Raw genomic sequence first — 9,069 nt, 5'->3', positions numbered from 1 at the left:
GAAATCAGTCGCAGGCCCACGAACGCGCCCCCATCCTTTTGTCGCGCCGTCGCCGTGTTCGTGAGTACGCAGATGTGCTTGAAAGTGTAGGACAGAGCGAGCATTCATTTCTTCCTATGAGTCGGAATTCGATTCATTCGAGTGCGGCAAAAGCAGTGGTGCAGCGTTTCTTTCCTTAAGATCTCGCTGCTGCTTGTAAGTATGTCCATCGTTTAAGGCGACACAAAACTAGCGTCAGCGGGAAGTCGGTGAAGTCGCCATTGGAGCCATAAGCCAGCAATTACGACACGCGAGTCACTCGCACACCATGCAGCATGTACTACAACGCCCGGCCGAGGGACCGGACAGCCCAGTCGGTAGAGCGCTAGACCTTCAACCAAAGGGTCCCGAGTTCAAGCCCCCGTCCAGGCGAAAATTAATACACTGTCGTAACGGCTAATGTGCTGGCAACGAAAGAACTACAGAAACGAGTGAGGCCATGTCGCGTTCTGCCGTCAGATTGCTTGTAAAGGAGCAGTTGCACTTGTCGGGCCACCGCCATGCGACCGGCAGTCGTGGCCGAGTGGTTAAGGCGTCTGACTAGAAATCAGATTCCCTCTGGGAGCGTAGGTTCGAGTCATACCGACTGCGTTTCCTTTTTGTGTCGAGAGGTGAAGAACATCTCCAACGGAACCGTGAAATGAGCGAATACGTGGGAAGCCGTGCGTTCGAGACGCTTGTGAATTTTACAGTTGTCCAGTGAGTGTCGACAAAACACGTAGCTCATCCGCTGTAACATATGAGACGTACAAACTGCTGCAATTTGACTTTACATCGTGTGTCAGCTTTCTTCGATAGTCTGTTACGAGCCTAGCGTAATGAGTTTATAGACAGCAGTCAGACGACGTTTAAATAGTAACAGCTCCACGCAACGATTACCCAACAGTAAAGGACATGAGGCAATGTGTCAGTATACGTAGTGGGAGGGGTGCTCACGTAATCTGAGCCCGGATAGCTCAGTCGGCAGTTCCGCTTTAGACGCCGTGCAGTGTGGACGTGCCTAGTCTTCCGCTCCGCCGTAGCGTTACGTATAGTGGACTATCGTTTTTGTTTACGTGTTGTGTTGCAACTTCTGTGAGTGTTTCTCCGTCGTTGTTTCGTACCTTGTGTTACTTTCTGTCCTTATTTCAGTGTTTTTTGTGTAGCGGTTTCGACCGCCTATTTTGAAAATGTCGTCCCAGGTTATTCCTCGTCAGGCTACAGTTAGTTTTGCTTTTGACAAGTCAACCCGCCATGTGCAACCTAGTTCTCTTGAGATTCATGATTGGTTGGTAGATACCTTTGGTGTTCATTCGGATCAGGTGCACACTGCTTATTTTGATACTGAACTGTATGTTTTCTTTGTTAAGTTTATGGACCCACTTCAGGTTGATAAAATTCTTTCTAAATACGGTCATCAAGTTCTCTTTCGGCATCGGGATGATTCTGTAAGTACTGTGCTGCTTTCCAATGCTTCCATTACGTACACCAGTGTTCGTGTTTACAACCTTCCACCGGAGGTGGATAATGTCTATCTTAAGGAGGGTCTACAGAAGTATGGTGATGTAAAGAGCATTCGCCTTGAACGCTGGTCAAGCCAACATCGCCTGCAATGTTACAGTGGTATTCGTTCAGTCGAAATGCACGTTAAGCAGAATATTCCATCTCACCTGCAGATCGGTGGATATCGTGTCCATGTAACGTATAGTGGTCAGGTTGGCACCTGTTTTTTGTGCAATGAAAGTGGTCACGTGCGTACCGACTGTCCGCGGAGAGTTTTTGTTTTAAAAAATTCTCTCGAACAGCGTCGCAAGTTAACGGTCGCTGACCTCGTTGCAGGTGGTTCTGCTCTTGGTGTAGCACAGTCCAGTGGTAGTAGCGCCCCGCCACAGGTTTTGCGCATCCCTGACACAGAATTTCCTCCTTTGCGTGCTAAATCTGATGTTGTTCCGTCTGTCCCTCAGGTGGGTGTGCCACTTTTGAATAATAAGAGGCGTCGCCCACACGATGGAAATAGTACGGATGAGGATCTCCCTGAGATGCCCCAGTCCGAGCGACCGGCATCCTCCGAGCCACTGTGTACTGTAGCTGCTCCCTGCCCTCCTGAGGTAGCGGTTCCGGTGGCGGCTGCTGGCGCCCCTCCGGCCTCCGACGCAGCTTCTCTCGAGTCGGGTCGTCGGTCGGGCCTGTTGGCGCCGTCTTCCGAACCGACTTCGATGTCACAACAAGTGGAGCCGCGACAACTTCCTGCTTCGCTGCCCCATACCTCTGCCAGCGGAGCTGCTCCGCTTCCTTCCAACTCTGCGGCCTCGGACCTTCCTGCTCACGTTTCGCCTCCGTGCAGTCCATGTTTGCCGGAAGCTAGTGCAGGTGTTGACCATTCCGTTTTGTCGGATGTTTCCCCCGCGACCCCGGATCCCGCATGTGGACCGGCGCGGGTGGTGTCGGATACAGAACTTGACCCTCCTACGTCACCGGCGGCTGAAGCTTCCTTGCCCGTCAGCCGACGCAAGTTACGCGTTCAGCCGAACGTTAATGCTGTTCGTAAAAAACCGAAACGTAAGGGATCCGCGGAACGGGGTAGCAGTCCCCCTCCCTCGGAAGCCTCCGTCACCCCTGCTATGGACTGTGACGCTGGTGCGTCGGTGTAGGTGATTTGTTTTCTCGCTTTTCTCTCTATGGTTCAAGCTTACACCTTTCTTACCCTAAATGTTAACCGTATTGAGTCCGACGTTCGCATTGCCTCTTTGCGGCAGTTTATTTACGACGCCTGTGCGGACGTAGTGTTTTTGCAGGAAGTGTTGTTTTCTGATCTCTCTCTACCTGGATTTCAAACTGTTTTTAATGTCGCGCCGGAATATTCAACAGGAACTGCTCTTTTCTTTCGAGAGGGCATTCCTATTACTGACATTGAATTCCTTGACTCTGGCCGTGGGATTGGTTGTCGTCTTTTTGATCTCCGCCTCGTTGCTTTGTATGCCCCCTCTGGTTCGGGTCACACTGTGGCTCGATCGCGCTTTTATAAAGAAGAGCTTATTTATCTTTTGCGCCAGAGTCCTCGGAGTCTCCTGCTCGGAGGCGATTTTAATTGTGTTTTACGCCCTGAAGACCAGTCCCCCACTTTTAATAATTGCCGTGATTTACATGACTTAGTTCGTACGATGCATCTGCGTGATGTTTGGGAACACAAATATCCAACCCTGGTGAAATATACGTTTTTTACCGCGTCCTCATGCAGTAGACTCGACAGATTCTATTTATCTGATTTTTTATGTGATAAAATTCTTTCTGTCGATGTTATTCCTACTAGTTTTTCTGACCATTGTGCTTTTACTGCAACTGTAAATCTTAGTCACCAACCTGCAAAACTTTATCGTTCCCAGTGGATGTTAAATGTTTCCCACCTTGCCGACAGTGCTATGGATGATGTTATAAGTGGCGTGTGGGAGCGATGTCTTCGCTCTGTCCCGCGATACCCCTCCTTGCTGGTTTGGTGGACTGCGTTTGCCAAGCCCAAGATTCGTCAGACTTTGATTTGTTACTGTGCTGCAAGGGCGCGTGATTTTAAGAACACGTATGAATTTTACTACTCTGTCCTGCGTGAACTATATGACGCGGCGGGTACCTCTCCTCTGCGGATCCATGATGTTCGTCGTATTAAAGCCAAGCTCTTGAGCCTTAAACGACGACAGATGGATGGTCTGCGAGTTAAGTCGAAACCTCACTCTCTTGTTGAAGGTGAACTGACATCCTTGTACCACCTGCTACGGCATCAGACTCGTCGTCGTCGCTCCTTCATCTCTTCTCTTACGGTGGATGATGGACGACAGCTTATTGCACAGGAGGAAATGGTTCGTGCTCTTCATCAGTATTACACTAGTCTATATTCTGCCGATGATTCTGGTGAGTCTCTTTCGGATGATGTCTTTGGGGATCTAACTGCGACGATCGCGCCTGACGCGAACGGCGAATTTCTCCGGGAGTTCCAGGTAGATGATGTTTTCGATTTTATTGCTCGCTCTCCGTCCAGTAAATCGCCGGGTCCAGACGGCCTGCCTAAAGAATTTTATCTCCGTTTTTGGCCTCTTTTGGGTGGCATTTTTACGCTGATTTTAAATGAGATTGTCAGGGGGATGGATGTGCCTGCCGATTTTAAAGTAGGGAAAATTGTTTTAATCCCGAAGTCCTCTGGTCGTTTATCTGCTGCCAATCTTCGTCCGCTCACATTGCTGAATTTTGACTATAAGACAGCTGCTAGAGCGCTCAATAGCCGGTTGTCTTCTCTGCTTCGGGGTGTGATTGGTGCACATCAATGTTGTTTTCATGATAGATCTATTCTGACACCAGCAGCCGAATATCGGGATGTTGTCTCGGTTGCGGCGGTTACAAACGTACATTGTGCCTTTGCCTTCCTTGATTTTTATAAGGCTTTTGATCACGTCAGTCATGTGTTTTTAGATCGTGTTTTAGGTACGATAGGTTTTAACGCTTCATCACGTGGTGTTCTTGGCAATTTGTATAGGGGCATAACAGCTCGGGTGTCAGTCAATGGGCAGCTGACGCCGCCCATTGCTATCCGCCGCGGAGTGCCTCAGGGTAGTCCGCTCTCTATGTCTTTATTCGTATTGTCCCTGGAACCGCTGCTTCGGACTATTGCTCTCAAGCTTCAGGGTATGTCCCTCTCTGGTGGGAAGCTCTCGGTTAAGGCATATGCGGATGATGTCGTTGTTCTCCTCCGTCAACATGATGATATCCCGTTGTTGAAAGGGGCAGTTGATGCATACTGTCGTGTCTCTGGAGCGCGTCTCAATCAGGGTAAATGTAAGTTCCTTGATATTCGAGGATTTCGCGATGCTGCCGTTCCTTGGGCCACTTTTGTCGATCGCCATACGTCCTTGGGGATTATCATTGATCGGTGTCCTCTAAAAATGGCGGCTCTCAATTGGAAATCTGTCACCGAGAAGATACAGGGGGCTCTGATGGTCCATGAGCAGCGCTCTGCTACTATTTTGCAAAAAGTCAGAATTTTAGACACCTACGTTCTATGTAAAGCTTATTATGTTGCTCAGCTGTTCCCACTTCCCATGATGGTGGCGAAAAGGTTGCGCCAATTGTCTAGCAGGTTTATATGGAAGGGCCATCTATTCAAGTTACGTTACGAGGTAATGACGAAACCGCGTATCTCCGGAGGCTTGGGCCTCTCTGACATTACTCGCAAGGCGTCTGCTTTGTACGTCCGCCGAACGACTCTAATTGTTACGCAAGAAGTGACTTCAATTACATCCAGGCTTTTTACTGTTGTGCGTCCGGCGAGCCTTGCTCCACCTGTCGACGTCGGACGCCTCAATTTTAAGCTGAAACACATTCGGGAATTTTACATTGCGGTGAGTTACCTCGGTGACGTCTTCTTGCGGCGACCGGTGCCAACGACCAAAGGCTTGATTGCCCGCTGGGAGGGGCTGGCCGGTCCCAATCCAATAGAACTGGCGTCTCCATCTGTGTCCTGGAGGAACGTCTGGAAGAATGTTAGCCTGCCGATCCACTCTATGGCCGTGGCGTCCACGTGGTATAGGGTAATAAATAATTTGGTTCCCACCAATGTACGACTGCACCGTATTGGTCTTTCTGACACGGACACCTGTACTCGGTGCGGTCTCGTGGATACCCTTGAACATCGATTCACCTGCTGTGGGCACCTTGCTAATTGGCGTTGGCTCAGGAAACAACTTGCTTTTGTCACTAGGTCTGCTGAAGCCGCTTATACTATTGACATCATCGTCCGGCCCGATTCTTCCTTTTTTCCGCGAACGAAGCTCCATACCGTCATGTGGTTGATTGGCCATTTCGTACATTTTGTCAACAGTTGTCATGAAGAGGATGGACACCTAGCGTTTCGGCAGTACATGCTTACTGCTTACTGGCAGCGCTTGCGATTGCCAGGCCTCCGAGATGATTTTGCCAATATGCTTAGCCTGACATTTGAAAGAGAGGGTGTTGGCTAAGGTCACCTGTGTGAGCCATTTTCTTTTATACTGTTTCTGGATTTGCCGCCTTTATGTATGTTTCTTCTCTTCACCAGGACTGAAGTTTCCGTCTTTTTTTTTTTTAATCTTTATTTCACAAAGCAGTCTACATTATATAGTCATGTTTTAGGATTTTAATTTCAGTAGTGTACTTCTTTTGAAGTGGCTGTGTTGTGGATGTTCCTTAATATTTTTTTTCAATAGATATATTTGTTGGAGGAATAATAATTACGCATTCATTTGCTCATAATGAGCTGAGACTGAAATGCAGGCATTAAAAAAAAAAAAAAAAAAAAAAATGGTGTAACGGTTAGCACTCTGGACTCTGAATCCAGCGATCCGAGTTCGAATCTTAAAAAAAAAAAAAAAAAAAAAAAAAAAAAAAAAAAAAAAGGGCAGAGCACTGGTCTTGTAAACCAGGGGCCGTGAGTTCGATTCTCACAGGGGGCAGCACAATTTTAAATGGGCCAATGTACTGCTGTGAACCGAAAATTTCAAAATAGCTTGTCTTTTCGGGCCTGAGCCAAGATCACAGATGACGATAGACGAAAGACGGCAGCACCCGTCACTCATCGCTGTGGACCTCAGTGGTAGCGAATTGTTGTGGCAGAGTAAATCTTTGTACGCATTTTCTGGACTCTGAAATGTATTTTTCTCGAGGGCTGTGACGATCGCAAAGAGGTGTAAGCTGTAACAGCCTCATTAGCTCAGGGGCAGTCGCGCTTCAGCTGTGCTACCGCGTGGACGTGTGTACTGCTGCGCTCCGATTGTGTTGTTTACATACGTGTTCTGCTGCTGTCTCCTTTGCTGGCTGTCCGTTCATCTTCGTTTTTGTGTATCGTCGTAAGTGTTTGGCTGTTCATCACCGTTCTGTCACTCGCCGGAATTTCGGTTTTTTAACCGGAGTTTCATCCCTGTTCTGAATCATGTCTACGAACGTCAGGAAAAACACACTGGTCTTCGCTTTCGACAAGGAAACCCGTCATATCCAGCCAACGTCACTGGAAATACACGATTGGATTACTGAGGTAATTGGTGTTAACTCTGATGCCGTCCATACAATGCGGTTAGACAATGACAAATACTGTATTTTTGTTAAGTTTGAGAGCTCGGTGACGATAGATAGACTTTTAGCAAAGTGGGGTGTGGGGTAGTGAAGTAGAATTCATTCACAGAGACGGCTCGAAGAGCAAAGTTCGGATCTGGCAAGCTGATATTGTTTACACTACCGTTCGCAAAAAAAAAAAAAAAAAAAAAAAAAAAAGTCGGTAGAGCATTAGGCTTTTAACCTAAGGGTCCAGGGTTCAAGTCCCTGTTCGGGCGGAAATTTTAATACTTTGGTAGCCGCACGTCTAGTAGCGGTGTAAGCACTACGGAAAAGAACGCAGCTACGCCGTTTCCTGGCACTGCAGTGCTTTAAACGGTAGCAGTTGCATGTGTCGCTAGGGTCTTGCGCTACTGGCAGTCGTGGCCGAGTGCTTAAGGCGTCTGACTCGAAATCAGATTCCCTCTGGGAGCGTAGGTTCGAATCCTACCGACTGCGTGCGATTTTGCATAAAAACGAGCAGAAATTTTCGCACACATGTGACATGCGTGGGTGAACGCGGATCCAAACCATTCTCAACAAGACGGAAATTTATGTTTAAGAATACTGTTTCGCGACGGCCACTGTCTGTTGTGCCTATCGGTTCACCTCGCACGGACGCTAGTACTGCAGAAATCAGTCGCAGGCCCACGAACGCGCCCCCATCCTTTTGTCGCGCCGTCGCCGTGTTCGTGAGTACGCAGATGTGCTTGAAAGTGTAGGACAGAGCGAGCATTCATTTCTTTCTATGAGTCGGGATTCGATTCATTCGAGTGCGGCAAAAGCAGTGGTGCAGCGTTTCTTTTCTTAAGATCTCGCAGCTGCTTGTAAGTATGTCCATCGTTTAAGGCGACACAAAACTAGCATCAGCAGTGCGTCAGTGGGAAGCCAGTAATTACGACACGCGAGTCACTCGCACACCATGCAGCATGTACCACAACGCTCGCCCGAGGGACCGGATAGCCCAGTCGGTAGAGCGCCAGACCTTCAACCAAAGGGTCCCGGGTTCAAGCTCCCGTCCGGGCGAAAACCAATACACTGTCGTAACGGCCAATGTGCTGGCACCGAGAGCACTACAGAAACGAGTGAGGCCATGTCGCGCTCTGCCGTCAGATTGCTTGTAAAGAAGCAGCTTTAATGTTTTGGTGCTTTGATCTCATTTCACAGATGACCTGCAGGGATCGTCTCATAAGACGTGTTTACGCTGTTCTGATCTTTTCCCTTCTGTAAAAGAAGGCGTAAGTGGCGATATTTCTGCATCATACGTAACTGTATTCTCAATAATGCTTGGTCTCATTTCACAGATGACCTGCAGGGATCGTCTCATAAGACGTGTTTCCTCTGTTCTGATCTTTTCCCTTCTGTAAAAGAAGGCGTAAGTGGCGATATTTCTGCATCATACGTAACTGTATTCTCAATAATGCTATGGAATTTCCTTTTTCTAGTCTGTTGATTAACACTATTCTTTCAGTCTAATGCATGTACCTACTTCGTCACTTGTTTAGCAATCACTTCTTTGGTCTCAACAGTTTTGTCAAAGATGTCGTAACTGGATGTAACGCTACCTAAACTTTAAAAATTCTCATATTTGAAAAAAATTTCATCTTTGAGAAGTGAATCCGTTGATTGTTTACCTATACACATTATGGGGTGAACGCCTTAACGGGGGCCGTCGAAGATAATTGCATATTTAGAAAAGACGTAAAGTCGCTACTCGTCGAAGCACAGTCAGTTAGTTTTTGATATCTATGTTATTTGGTTTTATATGCCGATACGAGCAACGATTTTTGCAAGGTACCTGACTCAAACCATCCACTGCATATCTTTTTTTCGCAATGTAACCTCGAAAAGTGGTTAAGGTGGACTTGTATTCATCGTCAGCAGCTAATTCTGGTAGGGGCTGACATGGATTTTCAGTGACAAGGCGTTGCACTCGTCTGCAGT

At 47.8% G+C, this 9,069-nt stretch overlaps 2 non-coding genes across 2 annotated transcripts; both read left to right on the top strand.

Annotated features, from left to right (window-relative positions):
* Positions 1 to 548: 548 nt before the first annotated feature.
* On the top strand, positions 549 to 630 carry Trnas-aga (transfer RNA serine (anticodon AGA)). The gene has a single exon. It is a non-coding gene; the product is annotated as a tRNA-Ser (tRNA).
* Positions 631 to 7,502: 6,872 nt separating this feature from the next.
* Trnas-cga (transfer RNA serine (anticodon CGA)) lies at positions 7,503 to 7,584 on the top strand. The gene has a single exon. It is a non-coding gene; the product is annotated as a tRNA-Ser (tRNA).
* Positions 7,585 to 9,069: the final 1,485 nt, after the last annotated feature.

This window comes from Schistocerca serialis, chromosome 4, assembly GCF_023864345.2.
Source record: "Schistocerca serialis cubense isolate TAMUIC-IGC-003099 chromosome 4, iqSchSeri2.2, whole genome shotgun sequence".
Taxonomy (NCBI): Eukaryota; Metazoa; Arthropoda; class Insecta; order Orthoptera; family Acrididae; genus Schistocerca; species Schistocerca serialis.
Note: the sequence above shows the minus strand (reverse complement) of the source record. Positions and strands in the feature narration are given on the sequence as shown.